The sequence below is a fragment of the Artibeus jamaicensis genome, unplaced genomic scaffold (genome assembly GCF_021234435.1).
Source record: "Artibeus jamaicensis isolate MK-2021 breed Jamaican fruit bat unplaced genomic scaffold, CSHL_Jam_final scaffold_1283, whole genome shotgun sequence".
NCBI classification, from domain to species: domain Eukaryota; kingdom Metazoa; phylum Chordata; class Mammalia; order Chiroptera; family Phyllostomidae; genus Artibeus; species Artibeus jamaicensis.
In genome coordinates, this window is record NW_026522028.1 from 10,863,772 (window position 1) to 10,880,262 (window position 16,491).

At 39.8% G+C, this 16,491-nt stretch overlaps 1 pseudogene; it reads left to right on the forward strand.

Annotated features, from left to right (window-relative positions):
* Positions 1-420: 420 nt before the first annotated feature.
* On the forward strand, positions 421-861 carry LOC119047513 (60S ribosomal protein L28-like; annotated as a pseudogene).
* The last annotated feature ends 15,630 nt before the right edge of the window (positions 862-16,491 follow it).

Sequence of the window (16,491 nt, forward strand, 5' to 3'; positions counted from 1 at the left end):
AAGCCCACAGCCAATAAGAAGAGGGCAGTGTTAGGAGCAGTCTGCAGACTGGTCAATGGATTATAGCCATCCTTTCAGAAAGACTTTTACCACACTCTGGTATTTCTATGGATGCGAAAACCCCACTGAATGGATGTTCATTGATTCTTGGCTGATTTCTTATGAAATATTAAATGTTGCGTGGAAATAGGAGGAGGGTATCAGAGAAAGCTATATAGAAGCAGAGACCAAATCCAGAGAAAGAAGCAAATTGGGTGAAGAAGAAACATCTAAGAAATGTAGACAAAAAGAAAGAAGAAAACAAATAGAAAACAATGAAGTATGATTTTCTCAAAACTATAGCAAATTATTTTACTAATTTAAAAAAAATGAAGTTACCCCTTTCCATCTCCAGCTGCCACAGTGAGAGGAGCTGCCACCATGTCTGCTCACCTGTAATGGGTGGTGGTGCAGAACTGCTTCAGCTTCCTGACCTAGAGGAACAAGCAGACTTACAACACTGAATCCAATAATCCAAAGCTCAACAAATCTTTCTACCTTGGTGGGCTGATTTGCTGGAAGATGTGGAGTGGGCAGATGATGGTAAAGATGTGGTGGGCATCAAGAACAGAAATCCTGGTAGTGAAAGCCTACTACCTCCTACATGCAGAGTACTATCAATATGAATGCCTGCAGCACCCTGAGCAACATATGGCACATGATTTGCAAGAACAAGTACCTCCCAAATGTGGGCATGGCCACTATCATCCCAACCAGCCACCATCTTCCCAGTCAGCACCATTCTACACAGCATGAAGCCCATGATGGGGAAGAGGAAGTACCCGCCCCACCAAGAGCTCCTTCTGCACCTCCCCCTTTTAAAAGCAAGAAAGGTATCAGCCAACATTCCTCAAAAAATTAAAATAAAAATGAAGTTAATATTTTCAAACATAATTCTAGAAAGCTGTTTATCCTAATGATTACTGAGAAAAAAGATTTATGGAATAAAGAGCGAGAGAGAACTTTCCATGTATCCTGCCACTGGACAATGAGTCAATACATGCAGTGAGATATTTACCTTAACACATTTAATCCATATTACTGCTTTATGGGATTTCTCTTTTATAGAAGAGGAGACATGAGATCCAGAGATGTTAAATAACGTATGCAAGAGCTCACTTCTCTTTGGAGGAAGGGTGGGGGTTTGACCACAGGGCTTCTGGCTTCAGATTGTCCTTTCTATAGTATGGCCTCTACCCACTCAAGCCAGGTTTGGTTCCTCCTTTTGAAGTCCTATAATTCTTACCATTAGTCATTCATATTTAATACTGAAAATGCATAGTTTTGCATGTTTGTTGCATTTCATCTTAGTACGACATGTCTTCCCAACTACACTCTGAAACACTGAGTGCAGAAATTGTAAATGATACTTCTCTATAATCCTCACAGCACTTGGCACTATTCTCCACTCATTAAATAAGATTTAATTGGACTTTCTGCAAAAAGATAACTTTCAAAACAACTATTCCGATAATTTGGCAATCAGATAAACTCTACCAACATCCTTTGCTAAGAAGCAGTCATCTTTTGAGATTGCTGGAAATTTAAGTTTAGAAAAAAACAGAAGTCACTGCTTTTTTATTTCATTCTATTCCCTTTGACGAATGAAACCAAAAATAATCACTTTGCATCCCAATGTGCTCCACCCCCATCAAAGCAGGGGAACAGTGAGCCAGCACCAGGACGCAAATGTGTTCTGCTCAAGGCAATCAAATAAATCAAGCAACTCCCAAAATATAGTTAAAGCAAAATGACTCAGACACAGTTCATGTTTTTAGTCACTTAGAATCTAAAGTTACTCTGAAACATGAATAGTTTTTAAAGCATTAGTCATTTTGCTTTCTCTGATAAAACTAAAATAACCCAATACAATTATCTGAATGGTTATAATTTAAAGATTTAAAATACATGGTCAAAACCTAACATTTCAAATTAGTGCCACTCTTTAGGGAAAACACTAACTAATAATAATGATCTGGTATAAAAGTGTCCTGGAGAAACTAATTTCCCACCATTTTATTTTTATTAAGCTAATCTGAAGAAAAAAAAAGAGCATTTTTGCATGGGGCTGTCCTAGAGAAAGCAGAGCACTATAGAAACCATGCACCTAAATATCATTACTCAAAACTGAAAGCTATTTTACTATCTCACCTAAGAAAGCATTTATTCCCATGCTTGAAAAATTAAATATAATTCAAGACCTTTATTTTTTTTTACTTTAATAAGTTTTTTTAATTTTAATTTATTTTTTATTGATTATGCTGTTACAGTTGTTCTATATCCCCCTTCATTCCCCTCCACCCTGCCCCACCATCCCCACCATTACCCCCCTTTAGTTTATGTCCATGTGTCTCAAGTCCTTTAGGTTCTATATTTCCCATGCTATTCTTGCCCCCCCATCTATTTTCTATCTACTGTCTATGCTACTTATTTTCTGTACCTTCTCCCCCCATCTCCTCCTCCCACTCCCCTGTTGCTAACCCTCCTTGAGATCTTCATTTCTATGTTTCCACTCCTGATCTAGCTGTTCTTTTAGTTTGCTTTCATTTTAGGTGTGGTTGTTAATAACTGTGAGTTTGTTGTTCTTTCACTGTTCATGTTTCTTTAACTTCTTTTTCTTAGATAAGTCCCTTTAACATTTCATATAATAAGGGCTTGGTGATGATGAACTCCTTGAATTTGATCTTATCTGAGAAGCACTTTATCTGTCCTTCCATTCTAAATGAAAGTTTTGCTGGATAGAGCAATCTTGGTTGTAGGTCTTTAGATTTCATGACTTGGAATATTTCTTTCCAGCCCCTTCTTGCCTGTAAGGTCTCTTTTGAGAAATCTGCTGACAGTCTGATGGGGACTCCTTTGTAGGTGATTGTCCTCTTAGCTCTTGCTGCTTCTAGGATTCTCTCCTTCATTTTAATTTTGGCTAATGTAATTATGATATGCCTTGGTGTGTTTCTTCTTGAGTCCAACTTTTTTGGTACTCTCTGAGCTTCTTGGATTTCCCGGAAGTCTATTTCCTTTGCCAGATTGGGGAAATTTTCTTTTATTATTTGTTCAAATAATTTTTCCACTGGTGGTTGTGTCTTTCCCCCTTCTGGTTCCCCTATAATTCGGATATTGGAGCGTTTAAAGATGTCCTGGAGGTTCCTAAGACTCTCCTCATTTCTTTGAATTCTTGCTCCTTGACTCTTTTCTGTTTGGCCATTATTCGCTTTCTTCTGGTCCACTCCATTGATTTGAGTCCCAGTTTCCTTTTCATCTCTATGGGTTTCCTGTGGAATTCCATTAATTTCCCTTAGTTTAGCCTTCATATGTTTCTCTAATTTGTGGCTATAGTCAACCAGATCTATTAGGATCCTGATGACCAGTGTTTTAAACTGTGCGTCTGAGAGTTTTGCTATTTCTTCGTCGCTTAGATTTATCTCTGGGGCTTTGAGGTCTTCCTGCGACATTTTTGGTCTGTTCTGGCCCTTTCGATGTGAGAAGCGGCGCCTTGGACTCCCAGGTCGCTGGGTTGTGACGCTGTATGTGGGGGCGTGGTCAGAGCGGGGAAATGGCGGCGCCCTTTACCCGACGTGGCTGGTCCAACCGCCCACTCCCTCGCCCATCCGCTCGCCCGCAGACAGGCAACCGCAGTCAACACGCAACACCGCCTCCCCACCGTCTCCTCAGCAGTCGCTCACCCGGTGGGTCGCTCGGTCGCTCACTAGGTCCAACCCTGGGCCTGGAGCCCGTGTGTCTGGATTGCGTCTGGACTCCGCGCCTGGGTCCGTCCCACCGGAGCCCTCCCGTGCAACTCCTCAGGAGACGCCGGTTTCGCCCCTTATCTGTCGGGCTGAAGAATTTGTTGTTAACGGACTTCCGAAAAGTTCAATTTTCCGTGTTCTGGTTGTGTTCTCTGGTGCTAATATTTAGTTGTCCCTAAACTTGGTTGTGTGAGAAGGCACGGCACATCCACCTATACCTCCATCTTGGCAGAAGTCTCAAGACCTTTATTTAAAAATAATTGAGTTTCACCAAATCAATAAACTAAAACAATTTCTAATTCCTAAGTGACCTACCTTACCAGTCGCTCAAGGATGACAAATAGATTTAATCATATATTCCGATTGCTACTGGTTGGTAGTAGAGGCCTGGATACTGTGTTGAGAGTGATTTCTGAGGTCATATTCTAAGAGAAAACGTGTTTGAATCAATTAGCAATCAGCAATGCATGCAAGTACCAAAAATTTGGACTAACTGCCATAATTTATGAAAAGTAAATTACAAACCCTTGGTCTGAAATGAGGGATGTGGACCAGGGATTTTACAGGTGCTATTGCATTGTTTAGTTCATTTTAACAGAGAAAATTAATTGCTAAATAGTGTCTCAGATTTATGGGGCTCTAATCAAACAGCAGTAAAGGAATAGAAGAGGGACTGAACACTTATTGACAGTCTACTATATGTCAAGCACTGAGCCTTACCTCAACCACCCACTCTCATGGCTGTATCCAAAATTTTTGTCATTACTGAAAACAGCACCCTTCCATTATCTAAATTTCAATCATTTATATCCCCCAAACACGCTTCCTCTCTTCAGTACCCAGTCTCCCAATAATCCTTCTACCCCACGGATATGACCAGTTCATTGGTCCTACCACCCTTTCACTGGCTCTTATCTTCCTACAGTGACCTCACTTTCTTACCCATCATAAACTCTATGGTCAATATCACTTCCTTACATACATTGTAAACTCCACTGTTCTTTTTCTCTCTATGCTAATCACCTGGAAAACACCCCACACTTTGTTAACTCCATATCTCTGCTGACCCCAGACCTGCAACCATGCAACCTAAATGTGGCCAGAGGGGAAAAATCACAACTTTAGTGACTGGTCTCACTCTAAATTCATAATTGCCTTAAGAAGGTCCTTAGTAAGACTGACCATCCCATTATATTCCCATTCCTTTCCCAGCAGACATCAACTTCATACCTTCTTTTCTCTCTTCAAATCTCAATGTCTCTTCTTTCTTACTTACTCTCAGCTGATGGGAGTTTCCTGCTTCCTGGAAAACATAGAAACAAACAAACAAACAAAAAACAATCCCACAGGCTCTCACCACACCTTCTACCCTCCTACCTGTATCTAATTCTCCATGATCTACCCTCTCTTCTGATACAATGAATGAGCTGTCCTTGCTCTGATCAAAACCCAATCCCACTCCTCAATCCCATCACATGCAAACCCATTCCCCTTGCTTAATCATGAACATTTCTCTAGCAATTCTATCTCCCCTTGACATAGTAAATTTTCCCTTTCTACTGAATCAGTCCCACCAGTATTCAAACATTTGTAAATGCACCCATCTTTAAAATTAAAAAAAATTAAAAACTCATCTTTACCCCACATACCACTCCATTTTTATGCTTCATTTTGTAGCTAAAATCTTTGGGGGAAAACCTTTTCCTGTTTTCCTTTGCCTTCCCAGTCTCTCTTGAATCCACTCCAATCAGGCTTTGCTCCCCACCTCTACCCTTACCCCACGTATACCACTGAAAACATTCTTGTCAAAGTCACAAACAACCCTTTCATTGCTACCTTCACTGACCAATTCTCAGAATTCATCTCTCTTGATCTATCAGCTGCATTTGATATAGTAGATCACTCCCATGTTAAAAAACAATCTTTATTGGCTTCCAGAACACTAGATACTCCTGGGTTGTTTTTTTTTTTCCTGTCTCACTAATGACAATATCTCAATATTTTTTGCTGGCTCTTTCTCATCTCCCCAACGTCTAAATATGGGAATGTTCCAGGACCTCATCTCTTCTCTATCTAAACCCACTCCTTTGATAATCTTACTTTGCTATTTTTATGTTAATGACTTCCAAATACGATCTCCATCCCAGACTTCTCTCTCAAACTTCAGACTGGCATGTTCAAATGCCAAATCAGTAACTCCACTGAAATATCTAATATGCATCTCAAACCTTTCATTTACAAAATTAAACTCCTGATATTCCCACCAAAATCAACAGATCCCATAGTCTTATGCAGTAAATAACAGCTCCATCAAGCCAATTGTTCCTACCTAAAAAACCCTAGGAGTCATCCTTGAATCCTGTTGTCTCTAGTCCCTTATACCCAATCCATCAGCAAATCTCCTTGGCTCTACTTCTAAATGTGACCACTCTGCATCTAAGCACTTCTCACTACTTCATGGACTAAGCCACCATTATCTCTTGCCTAGTTTCCCTGATTATGCTCTTGCCCCACTACAGTCTATTTTCAAGCAGATAGAATAATTATTTTTAAAAAGTAAGTCAAATTGTGTCATTCTGCTTAAGACCTTCCAATGACTTCCTATATCACTCAGAGTAAAAGATGAAGTCCTTTTGAAAGCCAAGACCCTACAATACCCTCCCTATAGACACCTCTGTGACTTCAGCTCCCACTATATTCCCCCACTCACTCCACTTCAATTACATCAGCCTCTTTGTTGTTCTTTGAACACAGTATCCATCCTCCTACCTGAGGACCTTTTCACTTGCAATTCTCTCTTCTTTATCCAGATATCCATTGTTTTCTTCTTCACCCTCTTAAGGTCTTTACTCAGATGTCATCTTCTCAAATGAAATCTTCCCTGACCACCCTATTTAAATTCTAAGAAAATTCCAACATGCCCTTTCACCCTGCACTGTTTTTTCTCCATACCAGTTATTACCATTAGATATACTATCTAATTTATGTATATATTCAATTGTTTGTATATGCTCATGAAGGAAAATTTCATGAGAATAGAGCACTTTGTGTGTTCACTGATATTTACCAAGGATCCAGAACAGTACCTAGTACAGAATAGACATTAAATATTTGTTGAATTAATGAAAAATGGATGCTATCTTACTTGTCTTTACTAAAACTGTATAAGGCATATCTTATTTCTACTTAACTGATGTAGAAAGTGAAGCTCAAATGGATTAAATAATACATCCAATAGCATACATGTAATGAATACAGGAGTTAAGATATGACCACTGAGCCTACTTCCAAAGCCTGTCCTTTTTTCATCACCCTGAATTGATTTCTTTTCAGAAGTAAATACTTGCCTGTGCAGTGAAGGCTTAAGATAAATAGAAAAGTCTCTAAATCCCAATCATGTGGTACCAAATAAACGTAAGAGATTCTGGAAATGTAGTGGCAGTAATGGTATGTTTTTTAACTCTGCTCAAATCTCCTCCATAAAACCAGACAAAGTCAGCAAAACCAAAAACCCATGGCAAACTAGGTAGCAAGTAGTCCCACAAAACAATAGAAGAAGGAGAGGACAACTTATTGACACCCACAGGACCTACATGGGATCTGCCCCTGCACAGGATGCACAAATAATAATTAATAATAGCACTTATTAACATTATTATTATTGTGTTGTCTTTGGAAAATAACAGGAAACCAATTATCTTGAAATCTGTGAAATGAAGGGGAAAATATCAAGTATTTATATTACCTATCTTTAATGAACAATACCACTAGTTAACCAACTGATAGATAAATATTTCAATGAAAAGGAAATTAGAACATTATAGCATCACTATTTTGCAAATACTAATCTAGGCACTGAGCATCATAAGTTGCTAACATCATAAAAATTGAGATATCCAGTTCTTCTGTGCCTGCTGATAAAATATTCAATATCACACTACCTATATATAGTCTTGTTTTAAAACAATTTTTAAATTGAAGCTGAAGCTGAAAAAATTTCTAGATTGGGATTTTTTCAATCTCAGCACCAATGACATTTGGAGCTGGATAATTTTGCACTGTGAGGGTCTGTCCTATGGGTTGTAGGATATGCTAGTAGCACCACCCACTCTATGGTAAAAAATGGTTAAATGTTTCTAAACATTCATTACCAAATATCCCAGGGCAAGGGTGAAAAGGCACCCCCCCAGTGAAAAACCACTGCTCCATGTGCAGCTACCATTCCACAGGTTAAAACAGGAAGACAGAGGAACACGTTAAACAAAACATATGGATGCAGTCAGCAAAATACACATTGTGGAAAACTTCGCATATCAAATGACCCAAATTCTTCAATGAATAAATTTCCAGAATAAAGGGGAAAGATGGAGGAGGGATCCTTTAGATCAAAGTAGACTGATTAGACATGTCTTTTTAAAAAAACAGGCAAAATTAAACTATAGGGTATAAGGACACACAGTCGAGTGATAAAATTATTTAAAAAATAGAAGAAAATGATTACTATAAAAGTCCAAATGGAAGAAAGGCAAGTGATTGAGGTTAGAATGAGTCTTTTGGTCAGCCTTGGGCTTCTCAAGTAACTGGAAAGATTCTATTTCTTGCCCTGGCTGGTGTAGCTCAGTGGATTAAGTGCGGGCCTGCAAACCACACTATCGTGGTTCAATTCCCAGTCAGGGCACATGCATGGGTTGCAGGTCAGTTCCTGGCAGGGGACTCATGAGAGGCAACCATACATTGATATTTCTCTCCTTCTCTCCTTCCCTTCCCCTCTAAAGATAAATAAATAAAATCTTTAAAAAAAAGATTCTATTTCTTGACTTGGGTGTCATTTAAAAGGGTGTTGACCTTTCAATAATTCATTAGGTTTTACAGTTATATGCACTTTTCTGTGTCTGTGCCCAATAAAAGTGCATAAATGAGTAAAAACATAATAAACACAAGAATCTGCCTTCTTTTCTACTTCACTTGAGTTGGAGTTCTGAGGGAACTGTCCTTGAGAGAAGAACTTTGGATTTATTATGTCAGTGTTTATGTTCCCTTAGCCTAGAGGTGTAAATCCTAATCATAGCTTCAAAAATTACTTTGAAAATCACAGCAGGACTTATCACAACCCTACACAAACCATATGTATATTATCCATATCTTGGCCTACTGTTTAAGGAATGCCTCACATCAAATCAGCTAATACTTACAAGCAAGCCTGTTCTGATCCAGGTGATCTGCCAGGTACTGGGAGGAAGAGCAAAATGTAAAGCAGTGAAGCACTGTTGAATGTGAGCAGAGCTCATGAGAATTGCATGGGCTGAGTAAAGATTTGTAGGACGGTAACTTTGAGAAAGATTTGCAGGCCCAATAGAGATATTTCACAGGTGTGTACCTCCTTTCTTGCAAGAGATATGCTCCTGAAGAGTTCTGTGGTGATTAATTTTTTATGAATTTAATTATATTTTCTCATTGACTTACATTATAATCACAGAGTGGCTTTATCTACATTTTGGATTAATCTTCAACTGGAGGTGGCTCCCAACAGTTTAAGTTTCCCTGCTTCTCTGTCAAGTAGTTAATAGTTTATAAACAAACATTTAAAGGCACTATTTAAAGGAACCCTTGAGTGAATCCTTTTGAACAACAAAGGATTCTTTGGTAACATTAATAAATAATCATTAGATTGAATGTTCATCAAGCTTCTTTAAGTCAAACATATCTATTCACAAGACTTTAATGTCCTTTGATAGGATTTCCCTAAAATTATATCTCTTTTTTAAAATATTTTATTTATTTATTTTAGAGAGAGGGGAAGGGAAGGAGAAAGAGTGGGAGAGAAATATCAATGTGTGGTTGCCTCTTACATGTCCCCTACTGGGGACCTGGCCCCCAACCCAGGCATGTGCCCTGACTGGGAATTGAACAGGCGACCCTTTGCTTCACAGGCCCACACTCAATCCACTGAGCTACACCAGCCAGGGCTGAAATTATATCTCTTTACCTAAGAATCAGAATCAATCTATTTTATGTGTTTTAGGATGACATCTCACATTACTGATCTTCCCACTTCATCCAATAGCATTTAGAAGAGCACTCTGTCCAGAGACTCATGGGAAACACCACTAAAAGTAGATTATGTTATTGAGTTATGTAATGCAGTAGGACCTTGTCTTTCATGCCTCAGTAAAAAATCACAGAATTAAAACAAAATGCTACTAAATCAAGGACAGAAAATTTGAAATGACTAGCCCTCTTGTTTGATTCTTTGGGACAGAATATGCTTAAGCTGCACACTCTAGAACTGTCTGGACTATTCTAAAGTAGGTCACTAGAAAGCTTGAATTGAGGATGAAGCTCACTGGCCCCACCATGCCCAACCTTGGTCTCATAGCCCTCCCCTGCCTTCCTGCTCACAATTCCTTCTCACTACTATTATTCCCGCCAACAGTCTTAGCCCTCCTAATAACTTCTCCTGGACAAGCTAAAGAAAGACACTGTCCTCAGCACCAACAGTATAAAAGCACATTACACTTCACATTGGTCAGGTTTCACTTGGGTCTACAGCATGGTAGGAGATTCCCAGGCTGCTACAAAAAGGCAAAACTCTAGGGCTACTAATGCTTCTCCAGCTGGTTTAGGTAAGGTTGCTCTTGTATGTCACCTTGACTGACTGGAATTTCTGGACCAGTCTTAATATAATAGCTCACACTGCTGGTTACACATACCCAAAGGGATATGATTTATGACTAGGTTCAGTCTGACTAGCTTTGTTATTTTTTATTAAAAACCCCCATTTAGACATAAGGAATGGTGTGGAGATTGCCTGACAGAATGGAGGGTGCTGAGTGGAGGAAGGCAAAGGGGGAAAAATTGGGACAACTGTAATAGAATAATCGATAAAATATAATTTTTTAAATATAAATAAATAAATAAAATCTTAAATAAATAAATAAAAAGCCCCATTTATTTTGGACTAAATGAGTAAGGATTTACATTTTTTATCTTTGGCAACAAGAATATAACTTATAATTCATTTATATTGAAAATATACTAGAAATAAAAATGGAATACAGCACAGAAAAATAAATCTAAAGTCAGTTTTATTGTAAAAGTGATAAATGATACTCTTGCCAAATCAATTACTTTCTGTGGCTTATAGAACTGCCTCCCAAGGACTAGACATTGCCTTTCACACTGTGCTTAAGAAGCTCCATCCATTTATCTTGAATGCACTGATATGCCTCAGGTATAAGTATAGTTCTGGAGTACCTATGGAATTCTGCAGCTTTTGACGAGCATTTCACTATAGTTATTGTGGCTGGCAAAATTCTAAGGTGAACTCCAATGACCCACACACCCTTTTAAAAACCCCTCCCCTTGCATGTAGGTAGGACCTATGACATGCATATAACAAATAGAATATGGCAGAAGTGGAGGATTTTACATGTGCAATCAAAGTCCCTAATTGGTTGTCTTCATAAAAGAGATTAACCTGGTTGGCCCTAACCTAATCACGAAATCTGTTTAAAACAGTCTAGCCCCAGTTGGTGTGGCTCAATGGCTTGAGTATCAGCCTGTGAACCAAAGGGTCACTAGTTTGATTCCCAGTCAGGGCACATGCCTGGGTTGTGGGCCAGGTCCCCAGTAGCGGGCATGCGAGGGGCAACCACACACTGATGTTTCTTTCGCTCTTTCTCCCTCCCTTCCCCTCTCTCTAAAAATAAATAAATAAAATCTTTAAAAAGAAGAGAGAGAGTCTAGAGGTCAAACACATGAAGCAGCAGAGGCTCTCTCTCTCTTCCTTTCTGGGTTTGTGTGTGTTGCTAACTTTGAAGAAGCAAGCTGCCATGAATTCTATAGCCTCCAGGAAATGAATTTTGCCAACAGCCATGCTTGGAGGTGGTTTTTTTCCCTAGTGGTATCTATAAATGAGAACTCAACCAGGATGACACCTTGCTTTCATATTTGCAAGACCCAGGGCAGAAAATTCAGCTAATCTATGCCCAGACCTCTGACATACAGAAACTTTACTGTTAAAAATGGCTTCTGTATTAAGTTTCTAAGTCTGTGATAATTTGTTATGCAGTAATAGATAGCTAATACAGTCATGAATAATCAACAATGAAATAGTTGTCTTGTGCTAAGTGGATCCCTAACCCACAAGAATCAGTAAGCAGAAAAATCAGAGCATCGCAGATTAGAGCAAGTACTTCCACTCTTACTCACCCTCATCTACTCTTTCATGTCTAAAAGGAAAGGACCTAGAAGAAGAAAAACCTAATGTATGTTTCAGAAATGTTTTCCTGCCCCAGCAATGTTGGTTGACTACAGACCATCATCTTGTACTACCTTTTCCTTGCAAAGAGCCCATACGCACAGCCCCTAAGTGCAAAGAGCTGAAGAAAACTAACATGACTCAGAAGAAATAAGAAAATCCTAAACTCAGTATGGTTACTCTGAGTGCCAAACTGAAATGCACATAAATGTTAAAATCAACCTCCAAGGGCAAAGACTAAAGCAGGAATAGCAATGGATAAAGCAAAGCAGCTGTTGCCAATGCTATCCAGACTGAAAAAAAGAGAAGAGCCTCAATGGAAAGAAAGACACAGGAAGACAGACCCTGGCCTGTATCAGGTACCTGGGGATTGTCTACAGATTTTTTTTTTTAATTTATAAGTGCCTGGGTGCCTGGATAGATGGCTGGCTGGCTGGATGGATGAGATTTTAAAACGGGGGTTTAATACTGTAAAAGACCAAGAAATGAGAGAAACATGTAGTTGCAATGAAAAGCAAGGACAAGGACAGTGTCATAAATATTGTCAATGAAGGGAGCCATCAACGGTTAGGTAGCCATAGAGCAGTGGTTCTCAAAGTGTGTCCCAGGACCAGCACACTCAGCATTACCTGGGAGTTTGTTAAAAATGCAAATTCTCTGGATTCACCCCAGTCCTACTGAATTGGAAACTCTGCAGATGGGGCCCAGCAACCTGTTTTTAGAGGCACTCCAAGGGATTTTTATGCACACTCAAGTGTGAGAATGACTGACCTAGAGAAACTAAAAAATCTTGTGGGGATGGTTTTTTAAAAAAAATTCTCCAACCATTAAACTAAGTTGGTAACAGACCTGAGGATTTGAAATGACCAGGATAAAATTTAAAGATTTTAATTATTTATTTTTAGAGAGAGGGAAATGGAGGAATAAAGAGAGAGAGAGAAACATCAATGTGTGAGAGATACATCGATTAGTTGCCTCTCACACGCCCCCTACAGGGGACCGGGCCTACAACCCATACATGTGCCCTGACTGAAAAATCGAACTGGCAACCTTTTGATCCATAGGCTGGTGCTCAATCCACTAAGCCACACCAGCCAGGGCATTGTCGGGATGAGGTTTTTTTTTTAATTAAAACAAAATTGTGTATGGTCTTAATCCTAGCTGTACCTTAAAATCAGTTGAGGAACTTTGAAACTACATACTGACACCCAGGCTGGCCAATCACCAGAGACAGATTTAATTAGTAGAGACCAGGCATCCAAATTATCTACCAGCTCTGCCGGTGATTCACATGTGCAGCTAGTGCTGGGATCCTCTGATGTAAAAGGTGAAGCAGTATGGGGGGACATGATTCAAGATTGCTATAGAAATGACCTCAAAAAGAAGGTTGTACTCTTCCTGATAGGTTCTGCTGCCTTCAAAGTACTCATACATATTTTCTCAGCTGTCAACCTGCTATGCTTTTGTGCAAGGTGGGGAGATTGCTTTTATTTCAATGTCACAGAAAAAATAAGCAGCATCCACCCCTTTTGCCCATCCCTTGCTCACCATCTGAGCTGGCTTTATTCAAGCAGCACTTCCCTTTCCTGCCTTCAGTATATGTGCTGCCCCTAGGAAACAGTGAGAAAGAGATCCTGCACTTTCTTCTATCACAGTGGCAGCGGCCACCACAGGGTTGTTGGTATATTTGTCCCCAGACCTCTCTAGAGTCTCAGCATACACAGGAAGATGCTCCAAGAGGTCTAGATACCCCAACAGAAACTTCAAACTACACAACTTCTCTCTGGAGACCTTCTTCGGAGCCTGCCAAGCACATGAGATCCTCCAGTGGAGAAGAAAGGAAGCACTGAGTCAGCTCCAACTGGTAAGGACCATAAAAGAGGCTTTCAATGTCTTTGGGACCATGCACCCCTCTCCTCCTCGGGGCTTAGCAACAGGGCCAACTGTCTACATGACCTAAGTCCACTTGGGTCAGTGGGTAAGAGGGAATGCTTAGGACAGGAAAAACCTCCGGATAGAAACCATAAAGGTTGAAATTGACAACCGGAAAGAATCTGGGTGCCTTTATGCAACTTAGAGCTGGATTCTCTCCCAGTTCTATGCCTGTGCATGGACCCATTGGGCATGCACCATTTGGGGACCACTGAACCCTAGGGGTACAGTGGTAAATGGACTGGGCAGGGAATGTGAATCGCACAGATGACAAGTAGGGACAAATAATAATACCTTGTCACTCAGAATGTAACATATAATTGATGACACTGATGAAAATGATGGCAACCAGATTCCCCACTGGAAATTTAAGTTTTCCTTAGAGCTCAATCAAGCATTCCTTAAAAAGGCTGAAGAACCTCTAAGCACTTCAGAATCTGTAAGTGTGTTGCCTCAATGAAAACATCCAAGAACTGCCAAAGGGTGGATGCTGGAGCAGGCAAAGCATGTGGGGCAGGTGGAGTGTCAGGCCTTAAATTTTCCATAGTCTGAGTAGGTATGTTCTCAGGTTGAGAACTGCTATCTAGAGCAATGGTTCTCAAGTAGGGGTGATTTTGCCTCTAAGAAGATATAGAGCAATGTTTAGAGATGTTTTTGGTGTTTACAACAGAGGCGGGCGCCACTGGCATCTAGTGGATCATGGCCAGGGATGCTGGTAAACATGCTACAATGCACAGACATTCCCCACAACAAAAAAAGTACTCCACCCCAAATGTCATAAGTGTGAAGGTTGAGAAACCCTGACCCAGAGAAATGTCCCCATAATAAACAGTAGAGGAGAAAATATCGATGGATTTTTTCCCATAAAGGCTGAGATTCTACCCACGGTTTCCATTAGCATCCCAGGAGAACAGTTTTTCTCCTGAAGGAGACAGACACAAATTAATCCTGACAGATTATTCTGTCCACCCCCTGCTTTCAGGAAACTCAATGTCTAAATCACCCAGGACAAATAATTGTCTAGTCTCTTCTCAAATATTTTCAAAAGTAAAACCTCACAGCCTCCCTCTAGCAGTTCCTTCCAATGCTTGTCTTCCTCATGGACAAAATACTAAGTCAAATCACTTGAAATTACCAATATCTGACTAATATTCAGCCTTCAATTCATTGTATCTTATGGGAAGGGGCTGAAATAGCTGTTATACACACAGGGTCTTAATACTTCAGCTGGCATGAAAGAAAAAACTGGAAAATCTAGTTCTATTGGGTCTTTCATACACAGCGTGGCTTATTTAACACGGGCCTTATATTATATGCCATACCTCTATTTAAATAAGCTGACCTCAAATTTCTCCAGTGTACTCAAAAGAAGGGAAACTCACAGTTACTAAATGGTCACACTGTGCCAAGCAATGTGCTGCAAGGTTTTGCATGTTATCAACTTACTATGTAAAACAAGGCTGTGCAGAAGGTATTCCTATTGCATTAACAGATGATAAAACTGAGACAGTTTGATAAGATTAAATAACCTTTGGTGCCAGCATTTATGAGCCATGATTTGCACCTATAACTGTCGGACACCAGTGGCCACCCTGTTACCATTACCATAAAAAGACTGAAATACAGCTCTATAGAGATTTAGAATTTCAAAGTGACCACTTCAGAATTGTACTACACAGTTACCGGTGAATCCCGTTATCTTTACCCTTTACCACAGAGGTGTGCCCACTTACCAAGAAAAAGAAAACCACACATAAAAAATTATTTCATGGTAGATATCTCTTTTAAGACATCAGCATCATCTCCTTTCCTCATTTAAGGATAAAAAAACAAAACAGCCAATAAAACTGCTTGTGAGCTTTTTTTACGAGTCTTGCTACATCCGTTTTCAGCTGAAAAACATTACCATTGCTTTTCATTCAGCTTTTTCATAAAAAAGCATAAATTCACTGATTACAGATGAAATCATATTTATTCTGGTCTTCCAGAACCACTTCTTAATGTACTTAAAATTCCCTTCATGGCAGCCATGAAGAAAGCGAGGTGGGGGCTGGAGGGTGACAGGAGCATTTCTGAGTAGGTGAAGGTCGAGCTGTGGCCACCTGGTGGCTAATTGCTGAAGGGAGTGCTGACCACTGAGAAGCAACCCAAGTTTCACTACACAGGGGACAAAGGCTGCATGCCCCACCCTTCGGTCCCTGGTATCAGCAAACTTACTTCTTAATTTATTTCTGAATGCAGTAAATGGGCATTATTAAACAGAGGCAGACCCTCCACAATGGGAAATAGAAAACCACCTCGGCATCGTGGCATTCTTCTACAGTTGTTAGCTTTGCCAAGATTCGTAATTTAGGGTGTTAGAGGCCATCTCTAAGGGGCATTAAAAGGGACATTTCAAAGCAAATCCAATTTTTTTCTTACACCTGCTAAGGGCTTACATTCTGCTCATAATTGGGTGCAACTTTTCTCTAGAATAATGGTGTTATTTGCCTGCAATCTGAACTAAGGATATGTTGT